Below are 14,940 nucleotides of genomic sequence, written 5' to 3'. Positions count from 1 at the left end.
GAAAACAGCAAGCATTAGAACTCCAAAGATACCTCATGTCTAGTGAGACGAGGTCACAAGTAGGCAGTGGGTTCACCTAGAAGACTCATGTTCCAAACAAAGAACAATTTCTGGGCAGTAAAGTTAGACATGAGTGGAGGTGTTAACAGCCCACCCAGCACCTGGAAACCTCTTAGTCAGCTCTATCTCCTGCAGTCAGGTGACGGGCTTGGTGCACCTGGGGAGGCCAGCCAAGGTGGGGCTCCAGGCATTCTTGGACCCCTCCCACCTGCAGCCGCAGACACCAGAGTCCTCCGCCACCGACAGGCCGTCTCTCACCACTGCCTTCTCTGCCGTCCCATCTTGATCGCACTGACATCTGGGTTCTGAGCACCTCTTGGTTTCAAAGTCTTTTCTGTGCCTTTCTGTCATACTTCCACTCAAAAGGCTCTCATAGCATTTCAAAAATCTGGGGAAAACCTGCACTCATCACTTACGACCCATGAGACAGGAGCATCAGGATGCAGGGTTGTAGAACCCACCCCCGCCTCCTCCTCACCAAGGACACTGTAGGAGAAGCTCACACTCGTGCATCCTGTACGGAGAGCAGAGGTTTAATTTTTAAAAAGAAGCAATTTTAGTTCTCAAATCAGTGTTGAAGACTTTGGCAGAGCAGACACTCCTGAGCTGTGCCCTTGTCTGTGGATGGATTTGGATAACAGCCTAGCAAAGTCAAGGGAAGAGGAGAATAAGAGGGTGTTCAGGATCTGCTCCTCCACCAGACTCAGCCCCCAGTTTTCCACCCTCCCCTCAGGTTCCTCTGAGACAGGCGTCTGTGGGAGGTTCTGATACTTAGCATAACGTCTTCATTAAGCGGTGCTGGAGGCACATCTGGGGCACAGGGCACCCCCCCCGACTCAGCAGCATCACCTTGGGTGGGTCCTCCCAGGTGACACCAGAGCACCAGGTAGATAATGGGGACCCTTAGCCAGTCTCAGTTACCCTCCCCTAATCCCATGTCCAGTATCCTGGATGACAGAAAACAGAGAAAAACAAAACCCAACAGTAAAACAAACCAGGAACCACTCATCACTGAAATGTTCCCTAAGTCATTGGCACTGCAGAGACAACATGGGCTCTTCAGCAACAGGTTTGGAAGTCAGGGCTCCGTTCACAAAAAAGGCAGCCCTCTTCCCTCTTGGGAAAAGAGCTGCGCGTGTTTTCTTTAGGTTCACAGAAGAGCACACTGAAGCCTCAAACATTTAAGTGCACAAGGATTGTGAAAGGCTGTAAAATTCTTGAACTCAGGCAAAGAAAGCAGAAGCTCCCAAGAAGAAAATATTTACTTGACCATCAAGGTCACCTGCCCAATTTCTTACAGCAATTAGGAATTAATCCACTTTTTTTTTCAGTGAGGCATACTCCCAATAAACAAAATTTCTGTCTTTTTCCAACACTCTTTAATCTATTGAATTGGCAAAAATCCACACTGATACGCAGAGCCCAGTGCTAGAGAAACAGCACCTGCTAATGACCTGAGGAGGAGCCTCTTGATAAAAGCAGCATACCCTGACCGTGTGTCCAGAGGCTACAGGTCTGGGAGCTTACACCAAGAATCAACCCAGGTACAGAGCAAGACTGAGGACACAATGCACCTCCCCAGCACTGCCCTTGAGAGGAGAGGCTAGGATATAACTTAAATGCCCAGCAAGAGGCAGTTAGCTAAACAGACTCGGCTACCTCTCATGGTGAAAACAGGAGGCACTCGTTAAAACTGAGGTTGAAGAGATGATTTGAAGATATGCAAAAATGTCTGTATCATTAGGAAAAAATTAGGTTATGAAACAGTGCAGTGTGATCCTATTTGGTAAATTTATACGCAGATATAGAGGGGGTGTACATGCCCTACAGAGGAATGAGGGGAAGTATGACCCAGAAAACAGACTGACAGTACTTTTGTGCTATGAAGTGAGTGTAGTAAAAGTCGCTCAGTAGTGTCCGACTCTTTGCAACCCCATGGACTGTCGCCTGCCAGGCTCCTATGTCCATGGAATTCTCTAGTCAAGAATACTGGAGTGGGTTGCCGTTTCCAGATCTTCAGGGGATCTTCCCAACCCAGGGATTGAACCCAGGTCTCCTGCATTGTAGGTGGATTCTTTACCATCTGAGCTACAATGCCAGGTTCCCATGGAGGGGAGAATTAAAAGGTGATTTTATTTTCTTCTTTGAAAAGATAAGATTGAGTATCATCACTGATTTCAAAAGAAGAGTGTTTGAATAAAATGCTCCCACCGTGCACTCAGCAAGGACGAACCTGTCCTCTGTTACATCTGAGCAGCCGCCCTGCAACCTCCTAGGACACGATTCACTATGTGGTACCCACACTCAGGAAGCATCCTGTTTAAGCTCACAATGGGAAGACAGGATGGATCTTACCGACCAGAAGGGACACCTGGGATGGTGGGAAGGCCAGCCTTCAAGATTCCCTAGGACCTTGTGACCTTGTGAAGCCACACTGCACAGGGCTAACCAGTGTAACCACAGGACACCACAGAGATGACAGTGTGTGACTTCAAAGGCCAGGGCTCCAGGGAAGCCAGCTGTCATGTTGGGAAGACATCTGAGTAGCCCTGTCCATGTGGCAAAAAAACTGAGGCCTCTGGCTAACAGCCAGCACCAGCTTGCCAACCCCAAGGGCTATGCAGGAGACGGGCCCTGCCGACACAGTGGCTGCAACCTAACCAGAGTTCCCTCCCTGGCAGAACCATCCAGCTCCATGGTCCACATTCCTGACTCACAGAAACAGTATGAAAAACGTCTATTGTTGTGTCAAGCCGCTGAGTTTGGGGTAGTTCTCTGCACAGCACTAGATAATGAACACAGATGCTGTCTGGCTTAAAGCATGACCCCCGTGATCCAGGCAGGCTTCACTTCGCAGGGGCAGGGGGGCCATCACCCACATGGCTGCAAGGTGTGTCCCTGGAAACAGGGGTGGGGACTTTTTTCTGCCACGGGGGTCCAGGGCTCCACCAGTGACCTGGGAGGCCAGCCAGCTTCCAACAGTGCTTGGTGAACACTCTAAATGGGACAGTAGAGGACGGGACACCAACCCCACCCCCCGAGGAGACAGCATTTGAGCTTATCAACAAAGAGACCTCTGAATCAACCTGGGCTCTGAATCAATCAAGATCACACATGTGGCCCCAAACTGCAAGCCCAGCCCCCAGCAGCACCAACCAGCTTCCACAATGTAACACTCAAAATCGTGCCTGCCACCCAACAACTCCTCATGTGAACTGTTCGCTCATCTGGACTTCCGATTTCTGCTCCAAGTCGTTCTACAAGTAAGATTATTTTTAACTCTCAATGTTATGACCATTTTTTAAGTGACTTGGGTTAACTGCCCTCTCTATGTAAATGCTACAAGCACAAGCAGTTTGTAATTTAAACAGCATTTTTTCCACTCCCTGCCCTACTCTTTCCTTTTTTTTTTTTTCCTTTCTGTCATAAACTTTTGGTAAGGATCTCAGGGTTGTCAGTTATTTTAAACACTGCAATGCAAACAACCACTGGAAGTCGAGACAACTCAGGCTTCCAAGTCAATAAAATTATTATTGCTCAGAATAGTGCAATAGTTTCCGTGTATATCACCAAATCACTAAACTGGCAAAAAAGAAAAAAGAAACCACCAAAGTAGGAAAGAAGTACCTCTGATATAAATCCATGGAGAAAAACAGAAATTGAGCAATGCAAATACAGGAAAAAAGCAAACCTGAGAAATTTAATTTGGTGACTTAGGAAGAGAAACTAAAGGGACTTCCCTGGTGGTCCAGTGGCTAAGACTTCGAGCTCCAGTGCAGGGGGCTTGGATTCAATTCCTGGTGAGGCATATAGATTCCACATGCTGCAGTTAAGACCTGGTGCAGCCAAATAAATAATAAAAAAAAAAAGAACATAAAGAAAGCGATTCATTTTTTTAAAAAAGAGAAACTAGGCATCTTCTCCCCTTTACTACCAATATTTTTGAAAAAGGGACTCTGTAATGGTTAGTATCAGAATAGAATATAGCAAAATGTTTTCATAATGAAGTCTAAACAGAAAAATATCTCCATGTAAGGTTTTATTATCATCTTGGACAGATTTTTTTTTTAATGGAGAAAAATGATCAGATAAATGTTGCCAGGCAGTTTAGCAGGACCCTTGGCTGAAAAACACTCTAGTCCACTCAGCCCTCAAAGCCTCCTGTACTGACCTCCCTGGATGCAAGCTGGAAATGCTGCTTCTCCTGCCCTGAAAAGTAAGGCTTCTAAGGGTCGATTCAGATGTGACCCAGATTTTAAAGAGCTAAAGTTCTGAGACAGAGGAGTGACAGCATTTCAGAGGAACTTACTCTCACCCTCCTCATCAACTGGGACAGACGTTATTCTGCAGAGTTAGACTCGGAAACTTGACAAGAAGTTAAGACCTCTAGATCCTTCCCTTTTTATTACATAAGAGTCGGAACCTGCAAAGAATTAAGTCCCTCCCACTCCTTCCCCCAATAACATGTGGAAATGAGTAACAAGCACAAAATAATATATGACTCATAGACATTATCTACCATGTAGCATTGATTTGTAGCATTTTTCACACCAGAAAAGGTTTGACATTTTATTAACCATAAGGTGCTTGCTGCTGCTGCTGCTGCTAAGTCGCTTCAGTCGTGTCCAACTCTGTGCGACCCCAGAGACGGCAGCCAACCAGGATCCCCCGTCCCTGGGATTCTTCAGGCAAGAACAATGGAGTGGGTTGCCATTTCCTTCTCCAATGCATGAAAGTGAAAAGTGAAAGTGAAGTCGCTCAGTCGTGTCCGACTCTTTGTGACCCCATGGACCATAGCCTACCAGGCTCCTCCGTCCATGGGATTTTCCAGGCAAGAGTACTGCTTAGGTGAATACAAAAAAAAAAAAAAGTTGATCCATTGACCTCAAATGGTTTAAAACATCACATAAAAACAAAAATCACACTAACGTTTAAGAAAACCTCAGAATTCCAGTTTAGGACTTGAATATCCCGGACAGATTAACCTGTGTGGTGGCTGCCGGTTAACACTCGCAGGTGATGACAGCACCGTGGACAGCGGGCAGCACTCCCTGCGGACACACGACATCTGGTGACTTGTACGCTGTCTGTCGAGTCACTCATCGGACAAGCAGCTGCTGAGCACCGACCACACACCTGACAAGCATCATGCTTAGTGCCCGCAATAGTGAGAAGCTTCAGACAGGACCCGCTGGTGGCAGAAGACGCTCACCTCTTGGCTCAGAAGCAAGAAGCATCTATACCGAGGAACCATGAGGATGGGCTGAGCAGCACCTGTCTGTCCTCTCACAACAGGTGTTTTCTATATGATTGTAATGACACACCCCAGTCGGCCCACGTATCGATTAAAGGATTACAGACTACAGGATTCACCATGACCACTTCTGCTAACAATGTGATGCTTACATACTAAGTTTAACCAACGGAGTTCCCCCACCAACCCAAAAGTTTTTAAGGGCAGGGAAGACGACTCATATAGTCTAAAAGAATAACAAACCTTTAAAAGAATCCTTGTATACTCAGAGGCTTTTTCTGAACCTAAAATTCTTTACAATACAGAGTTATAATATTATTTTACAAACACTGCTATCAAATAGCAATTTAGGAAGTTTATTTTGGCCCAAACACAGAAGCAAATCTTCTTTTTTTCCCCCAAAGTTAGTATTGGTAAGCTTTTCTATGAACGCCCAAATTCAAAGAACCACAAATGATCACTGATTATTTTAACTGTGGCATGTGAACCAAGCTCACACCCAAGTCTGAAGTCAGGACTTTATACAAAGATACAAAAGTTGCAAAAGCATAACTGGCTCATATGCTTTCTAAATAGGATGACTATTTTCTTTCTAATTTTGCCAATGTTAAAACAGTGGTAACTTGACTTCCAATTTTTGGAAGCCATCCTGCAAGGTGGTTTGACATTGGGAAAGCTCTGGAGTGCCCTGCTGACTGTAAGTTGAAAGGTTCATGCCTACTGGTGAAGCTCTTCCAGTTCATGTTTCCTCCAGGCAAACCTCCTCCTCAGCAAAGCCTTCTTGGCAACCTTGTTACTCTCTAGGACCAGGTTCTGTAGGAAGGGCTGCTCTGCTCCCACTGCCCCCACCTTTTTTTAATGTAGAAATAAATGTCCTGCAAGTCATCAGAAATTAAATAAGCAAATGTAGTCATGCCAAAATCTTCCTACTAAAACATCTGTTCTAACAACAACCAATTAAAGTGATGACAGAGTCAATAAAAAATAGAACAGATGACCATGCTGGTGCTATTTTTAATGCTTTGCGCCATGAACAGCTCAGGAGTGAGGGGTTCAGCTTCCTCAGGCTTCAGCCTCTCAGATGCAGTCAAAGCTTTGAGAGGAGCATAACTCAAGAGTGCCATCAGCCAAAAACATGATGCTGTTCCACACTGATCGAGATGGGCAAAGGCCTTGGGAAACGATGGAAGGGAGGCCATCGACAGGGTATTCTTCGTTCATCACAAGGATCAATTAAAACCTCTCCATGACCCTAGATTCTTTACAACTGCTATGTTTTAAACATTTTTCATCAAGTGTTCTCAATTAAACAGGCTGTGAAAATAAATATCAGAATAACATTTAAACTGTAGAGACCAAGGTCTCAGAATGAAATACTGGAGAAGAGAGGAGCCCCCAGCCCAAGGACGTCTGTGAAGGGGCAGCCTCTCCATCCTGCCTCCCTTCCTCCCACCAAGGAAAGCGCCGCCCGGGCTCTGCGGGTTCCAGTTTGTCTACACTGTGGAGACGTCTGTGTGTAGACGTCTGTCTACACTGTGGAAGAAGGCTAACCATGGAAAGACAAGGATCTCTGGTCTCCACGCTTGTGAGGCTGTCATCACTTCCAGCCCAGACTCTGCAGCGCTGGGCCCCATCACAAGCATCATCAGGAGCACATGGACGCCCCCTGACTCATGGCGGCCTAAGTAAACAGGGAGAATGGGTCACCCGGGCGAGGGGGAGTGTGGTCACATGCTGGCCACTGGTGCTGTTTCACTATAACCGAGATGCTGGGGAACGGGCCCTGGTTACCCGTGAGAAGCAGGAGGCTGAGGAAGGCGGGCAGGTCCCCAGGGCCCAGTCACTGACAGATGCTGACCATGACCAGGAAAAGGACTGCAGCCAAAGAGACACCAGAGCTTCTGAGAAAGACCGTCTGGCCTCTGTGAGGGCCTGGGCTCAAAGGTCAGAGGGAGCCGCTGGCCTGCAAGGGGTGGCAGCACCATGGACAGACCCCGTGGGGCGCAGCAACCCTACCCACCAATACCTGAGTCCAGAGCTTCCGGCCCGGGCTCCTTGGAGGTGGTCTTGGGCACCACCTCCCCACCATTTCTCGCAGATATAGCGCTGCTGCTAAATCGCTTCAGTCGTGTCTGACCCGGTGCAACCCCACAGACAGCAGCCCACCAGGCTTCCCCGTCCCTGGGATTCTCCAGGCAAGGACACTGGAGTGGGTAGATATAGCGCTAAACACCCCCAAAGACTTGCCCCTGCCTGGTCCCCACACCACACAGTGGCCCGTCTGGGTGTCAGATAGCCTTGGGGATGCAATCATATGCCTACCAAGGAGTCCCCCACTAAGTCTGCAATCAAGCGGTCCACGGTGTCCCCTTCCCTGATGGCTAGAGAGGCTCAAGCCAAGACACGTGGCGGGTTGCACGCTGCAGAGACCCCTCTCCTAGGGAGACTCTCACCACCTCTGAGAAGCTCATCAGCCAGAACCAAGGGAAACAAACATCCAAGACCTGCAGCTGCAAAAATGGTCAATTCAATCACAGTAAAGCTGAAAAGAAAACCTTCTGGTGACCTCATATTCAACTATCAAAAAGAGAGCCAGAAAAATCCGGGAAAGGGCAAGTGAAAGAAGCTATTTAAGTTTCCTCCTAAAAGAGCAGTGAGTGGCTCAGAAGAGCTCGTGGTCCACGTGAAAATGAGAACTCTGCAGCTCGCTCTGCTCAGCAGCTCCAGACCCAGAAGAGCACCCACCCAGAGCCACAGCTCATAACAATCAGGGGAGGGCTCGGCTTCTGCGACACTGACCAGGACAGCCGGAGCAGGGGCCGCCACCAGCCCTCTGCTGGGCCACACACAGGACGGGCCCTGCAACAGGTGAGGGTCAAGGTGACCCAACAACAGGGCCCCCGGTGTCCCCCACCTCTGAACAACACAGAGTGTGGCCGTCATGCTTCAGGGCTGACGGGCTCACTCCAAAGTCCTCGACGAAAACATAACTGCCTGCTCTTCCTCAGAGCTGTTACGAACTGACCTCACAGTTTACCATGTATGTATTTAACACGCTGGCATCTCATAAACAGAAACTCAAGAAAATCCGAGACTCGGAACAGCTTGCCAGAACAGCGCGTATAGTCAGGTACCATGGAACGCTCCTGGCTACAGCAAGATCCCAAAATGTGCTTTTTACGTTTCAAAACATAATTCAAAAATAGATAATAAAATCTTGTCCTACAGATATCTGTTATCTGAGAAAATGTAAACACATGGACAAACATATGTTGTTCGATTCAACAGGATTACAAGAGCCACGCACAGGCACGTGTAACATCTTCAAGGAGCTATGTGGAACACGATGCTCCTTGTTTCTTTATGAAACAAGAATTGGCTGGGACTTCCCGGGTGGTCCAGTGGCTAAGACTCTGCACTCCCAATGCAGGGGGCCCAGGCTCGATTCCTGGTCAGGGAACTAGATCCCACATGCTGCAACTAAATGTCCTGCACACCACAACGAAGATAGAAGATCCCAAGTGCCACAACCAAGACCTGGTGCAGCCAAATAAATAAATATTAAAAATAATAATAATAACCGGCAGCCTCAGACTAAAGGTAGTACCTGTCACATTGTGCAGTATTCTAGTAAGTTGCCCTGGGCAGTTTCACACCTATGCGGACCTCTTACTTGGGACGTGCAAGCAATCCCAGCCTGCCGAGGGTGGGTCAGTGACTATGCGGGTGCCAGAGATGGGGCAGCAAGGAGATGGGGGCAAGGAGACCCCTCCAGAAGCAGAGGCACAGGCAGCCCCTACCTCGTGGGGAAAGGAGAGGGCACTTGGGTCAAAGGGCACCAGAGCCCCAGGACTGCTGGAAGCTTTCTGTGGAAACCTGGTGGAGTCAGACCCCATTGGGCAAGAAAACTGATTTGAAGCAACGACAACCAGCTGGCATTTTGAACGCAGAAGACAGGTCAGTGTAGGGACAAACGATGGATCTTTGTCACAATTACTGAGGATGAGCCAAACACCTGGCAGGGCAAATAGTGATGCCCTTATTCCTCGGACAAATGTTTGCTAAAGCTCCTACTACGTGCTGGGGAGGTGTTCACCTTAAAGGGGCACCTATATCCTTTCACGTGCATCCTTTCCAATGACCTAGGAAGGCAACTGCCGTGGGTGAGAGCCACACCCCACTCACTGAGCCCAGCACCTCCCCTCTGCCTGCCCCCCAGGGACCTCGCTCTGGGGAGGCCCTCCCGAGCCCCTGGACCACCTTTGAGCATCACAGTTCCTGCTGTGTCCAGGAACACCTGCTGCTGACGAGAAGCCAGCCCTGCCTTTCTGGCTACCAGCTGCAGAGAACAAAACGCAGAGCCACAACACCAGCTGGTGGGCAAGGCGACTTTCAAGAAACCAGATCCAGAGTTTTCCAGGAAACCAGAGTCTTCCAGGTCTTCTTTTCATGGTAAAACTACCCAGATGTCTTGGGCATCCCCACTGCCCTAGGCCTCTTCATGTCCACATCCTCTTGGTGAGCGTTCCCCCTCACACCTACCACAGGTTGGGAGTTGAGGCCGCCATACTCACCTCGCCCGGTCAAGGCCAGTGGGATCCACAGGCCTGCTGCTGCCGCCCTGCCCCACCCACGATCTACACCTGCAAATTCAGCACAAAGTTCCTTTCCCTCAGCTCTGGGTTTCATTTATAAGGGCTGGAAACTATCATGCTTTCTGGCTCATGTAATGAGAAAAATGGGCTTCCCTGGTGTCTCAGCAGTCAAGAATCCACCCCACAATGCAGGAGACGCAGGAGACCTGGGTTGTATCCCTGGGTTGGGAAGATCCCCTGTAGGAGAGCACAGCAACCCACTCTAGGATTCTTGCTGGAAAAATCCCATGGGCAGAGGAGCATGGTGGGGTCATAGAGAGTCGGACAAAGCAACTGAGCACTCACGCAATGAGAAAAATCCTTTGATTAAACATACACATATACACACTCATGCTAATTCATCTTCTAAAGCAAACAAAACTATGTTTAAAAAAAAGTTAATACAATCTCTTTCACCAACTATGTGAATTTGAACAAGTCATGTGATTTAAGTCCTAATGTTCTCATTTGAAAATGTAAATAATAATAGCTGACAGTATGGCAGAAACCAACATAATACTGTAAAACAATTGTCCTTCAATTAAAAATAAAGTCTTTTAAAAAAAAAAAAATTAAGTAGACAAATTGTAATCTCACTGAAACACATCAAACTGTGCTAAAGGATGACACAAAGTGGGAAGAAAAGGATACTAGGAGGATGGTAGAGTCGAACTAAAATCAGATGTTGGGAAGAAGAGACCAATTTTTCTTACAGAAGAATTCCAAATCATTAGGGTTGCCAGACTTAACAAAGTACAGGACACCCAGTTAAATATGAAGTTCAGATATCTATCACAAGGCACATACTGACATCACAAAACTACTCGTTTATCTAAAAATCAAAGTCATCTGGGGTGTCCTGCAACCCTACAAATAATCCATGTGGATGTTTCTGCTCTAGGAAATGGAGTTTACTCTTCCCTGAACCTCTTCAAGGTGGGCTGTGCTTAGGGGTTCGCTTCTAAGAATGGAGTAGGGAAAATCAGTGCCCCTGCAGCAGAGAGACCCAGCCATACATCACCAGCCAGGGGACCGCGTCTCATGTCCTGTAGATGTCACACGTCCCCCTACATGATGAGACACGAAGGGCCCTCCACCCTGTGTGCTCATTTTAAAAGCCCATGCGTGCATGCTAAGTCACTTCAGTCATGTCCAGCTCTTTGTGACCCATGGACTATAGCCTGCCAAGCTCCTCTGTCCATGGGATTTTCCAGGCTAGAATACTGGAGTGTGCATTGCCATTTCCTTCTCCAGGGGGATCTTCGCGACCCAGGGATCTGACCCAGGTCTCCTGTGGCTCCTGCATTACAGGTAGATTCTTTACCACTGAGTCACCTGGGAAGCCCCTACAAAGATCATAATTCCGGTCTAATCACAAGACACATAGTGGGACAAACCCAGGCATGGGGACGTTCTGCAGGGTATCTCAGGACTGTCAGGTCAGGATCGTGGAATTGCTGCCGTTCCCCTTTGTTAAAAATGAGAAAGATGGAGAAACTGTCCCAGACAAGGAAAGGCAGTAGGGACCCTGAATGGGATCGTGGGATGGACCGAGGGGGTGAATGGAGACAGGTAGATCCAAACAAAGTCTGGAGCCTGGGCCACCGTCAGGCACGCACGCCAGTTTCTAGCTCTGACAGATGAGCCATGGAAATGCAGGAGGGTGAACGATGAGACACGTGGGTAGGAGGTACCCAGGAACTCTCTCCTTGGAGTGAAAACTACCCCACAAGTTTTACTTAAAAAAAAAATCAGAGGTAACAGAATGAAAGGACCTGCAGCATTAACCCTGGGATGGTCCTAGCAAACTTCAAAGGACAAACCTGAGGCAGAAAGTGGTGGGGCTGGTGTGACCCAAGAGCCCTGGAGTGAAGTTTCTGGTCATCGTCTTCTGCCATTGGCTCATGTCCCTTTATAAAGAAGTTCTTATTTTTAAAAAACTTTTAAAAATTAAGATTATTGGCACTTCATGAGTCTTGTCAACTTCCTCCCTGTGTTTTGCTGGAGAATTTTGAAGCCTTTCTGCCTTGGGCACGTCCTTCGAAGTTTGCTGGGACCGTCTCAGGATTAATGCTGCAGGTCCTATAACTCAGAGAAGCCTGCATGCTGGGCAAGCCCTGGCCTCTTGATGTCCATCTCTCTGCGTGTGTGTGGCTGTGTGTCCATTTCATAAGCACATGCACACACATGCACACACATACTGCGATGCTTGACTTGAATACACAAAAAGCTGGGCACACCTCCAGAATCCAGGAAACTCCCTTTTTCTTTTTTATTGATTTTTATCAGAGTATAGTTGCTTTGCAATATTATATTAGTTTCCGCTGTCCAGCAAAGTGAATCAGCTATATATATACATGCTGCTACTAAGTCGCTTCAGTCGTGTCCGACTCTGTGCGACCCCATAGACAGCAGCCCACCAGGCTCCTCTGTCCCTGGGATTCTCCAGGCAAGAATACTGGAGTGGGTTGCCATTTCCTTCTCCAATGCATGAAAGTGAAAAGTGAAAGTGACGTCGTTCAGTCGTGTCCCACCCTCAGCGACCCCATGGACTGCAGCCTATCAGGCTCCTCCATCCATGGGATCTTCCAGGCAAGAGTACTGGAGTGGGGTGCCATTGCCTTCTCCGATATATACACATATCCCCTCTTTTTTGGATTTCCTTCCCATTCACGTCACCACAGAGCAGAGTTCCCTGTGCTACACAGTAGGTTGTCATTAGCTATCTACTTCATACATAGCATCGGTAGTGTGCATATGTTATCTCAGTCTCCCTATTCATCCCTCCCCTTTCCCCACCTGGTGTCCATACTTGTCCTCTACATCTGTTTTGCTTTGCAGATAAGCCCATCTATACCATTTTTCTGGGCTTCCCAGATGGTGCTAGTGGTAAAGAATCCTCCTGACAATGCAGGAGACGTAAGAGACACGGTGTGTTTGATCCCTGAGTCGGGAAGATCCCCTTGAGAAAGGAATGGCTACCCACTTCAGTATTCTTGCCTGGAGAATCCCACGGACAGAGGAACCTATCAGGCTACCATCCATGGGGTCGGACATGACCGAAGTGACTTAACACGCACATACCATTTTTCTAGGTTCCACATACAGGCGTTAATAAGAGATATTCATTTTTCTCTTTCTGACTTCAGGTAACTCACTTTTACAGAAAACTCTAGAATGAACACTGCCCTCCCTCCTCTCTGCCACCCACCCACCACCAGCACAGATTTGCACCCAGCAGCGAGCCCGGTGTGTAAATACAGAGCACCTTTGTGCACATTCTCCACAGCCTTGGTCCCGGATGTTTCTAGAGCACAGAGCCCTAGGGAGGACCACACTAGAAGCAGTCCACTACCCAGAGGAAGGGTGGTATCCTAGGCACAGGCCTCAAAAGTGAAATCGGGGCTTTCTGGGGTCTGGCCTGGATCGACCTGAGCACGAACGTCCAGAAGGAGAAGCCGGTCGGCCCCTCCTTGGCCCCAGCCATCCTGAGGCTGTAAACAAAATATGTTCAAAGAATTTCTACCAACTCAGATATATACATTTTCAAAAATACAACATGAACATATAAAATACAAATATGACTGAGGCAGTGTTCCAGATTGGAGGAAACCAAAGAGACATGACTGATGAAACCTGGATCTCAGAGAAGACCCCAGCACAGAAAAGTGGGAAAACTAGAGAAATTCACTTTAGAGTTCAGATTAGTTCATCATATTGTACCCATGTTAATTCCTTACTTTTGATAACTATGCTGTGTTCATGTAAGATCTGAATACAGGAGAGGCTAGAGAAAGAAACTTATTATCATTGTGGTAACTTCTTTTCAAGTTCTAAGATCACTCCAAAATAAAAAGTCTGAACAGATACATTTTTGCAAGGAACATGTAAGAGACTATAAAAAGAAACCCTATAGACCACATGCATTCTTCTGTAAAGATATTTCAAAGTTATTGAAAACAGTATGAAAATTGACTTTTATTTCATTTTTAGATTTCAGACTACAAAGTAACCTTTGCAAAGGAAGGCAGCAAAGGTTGAGCCTTACTGTTTGTACCTTGTCAAATGCTAAGCTGGATGGGTGGGTGAATGGATAGATGGGTGAATGGATGGACAGACATAAAGACAGGTGGAGGAGCGGTGGCGAAGCAGGTGGGGGAAAGGGGCCAGATCTAGACCCTGCACTGCCTCACTGGCTTACTGAGCGCCAGCATCGCCACAGCCCTGGCAAAAGAGGGGGAAGATCACCACGTAAACTTCACATGCATGCACACCAAGTCGCTTCACTCATGTCCAACTCTTTGCTACCCCATGGAGTGTAGCCCACCAGGCTCCTCTCTCCATGGGAGTCTCCAGACAAGAATACTAGAGTGGGTTGCCATGCCTTTCTCCAGGGGATCTTCCCAACCCAGGGACTGAACCCGCGTATCTTAAGTCTCATGCACTGGCAGGCAAGTTCTTTACCACAAGCGCCACCTGAGAAGCCCCTATAAACCTTGTGTTAAATACTAAAATTCATCTACAGAGAAATCGCAGGAAGTCATTTTCTGAGTCTGCTCCCCCGGCACTGCATCACTGCAGACTCAACCTGGGCTGGTGGATTTCCCCTCGAGGGGGCAGTAGGAGAAGCAGCAGGTAGCTGGGCCCAGCTACCCATATTCAATCAGAAGACGCTGGCACGAGGGGCTTTAAGATGGCCAGTCCCCCCTCTTCACTGGAATGTTTGCAAGAATCTCCAAGTAAGGAGAATGCTTTCTTATGCTGGAAAGTGGATGTACCAGTGTCTCCTGTCTTACTCCTCTTACTTGTCCTAAATAACTCACAGTAAAGTATTTTTAATTGGAAAAGAACAAACAGAAAATGAGCTCGGATCCCAGAAGCAATGCTGTTCTGAAACGTTTTTAAAAAAATAAATATTTTGATTTACTAAATTACACGCACAATCCATTTTGAAAGGAGCATAGTTCAAGGTACTTAGTCAATTACTGTCAA

General features: G+C 47.6%; 1 protein-coding gene and 1 non-coding gene across 4 annotated transcripts in view; one reads left to right on the top strand and one right to left on the bottom strand.

Annotated features, from left to right (window-relative positions):
• Positions 1 to 14,940, bottom strand: part of DTD1 (D-aminoacyl-tRNA deacylase 1) — a 135,204-nt gene that overhangs the window by 94,036 nt on the left and 26,228 nt on the right. The window lies entirely within an intron of this gene.
• On the top strand, positions 8,702 to 8,774 carry TRNAG-CCC (transfer RNA glycine (anticodon CCC)). The gene has a single exon. It is a non-coding gene; the product is annotated as a tRNA-Gly (tRNA).

The sequence above is a fragment of the Bos mutus genome, chromosome 13 (genome assembly GCF_027580195.1).
Source record: "Bos mutus isolate GX-2022 chromosome 13, NWIPB_WYAK_1.1, whole genome shotgun sequence".
NCBI classification, from domain to species: Eukaryota; Metazoa; Chordata; class Mammalia; order Artiodactyla; family Bovidae; genus Bos; species Bos mutus.
Note: the sequence above shows the minus strand (reverse complement) of the source record. Positions and strands in the feature narration are given on the sequence as shown.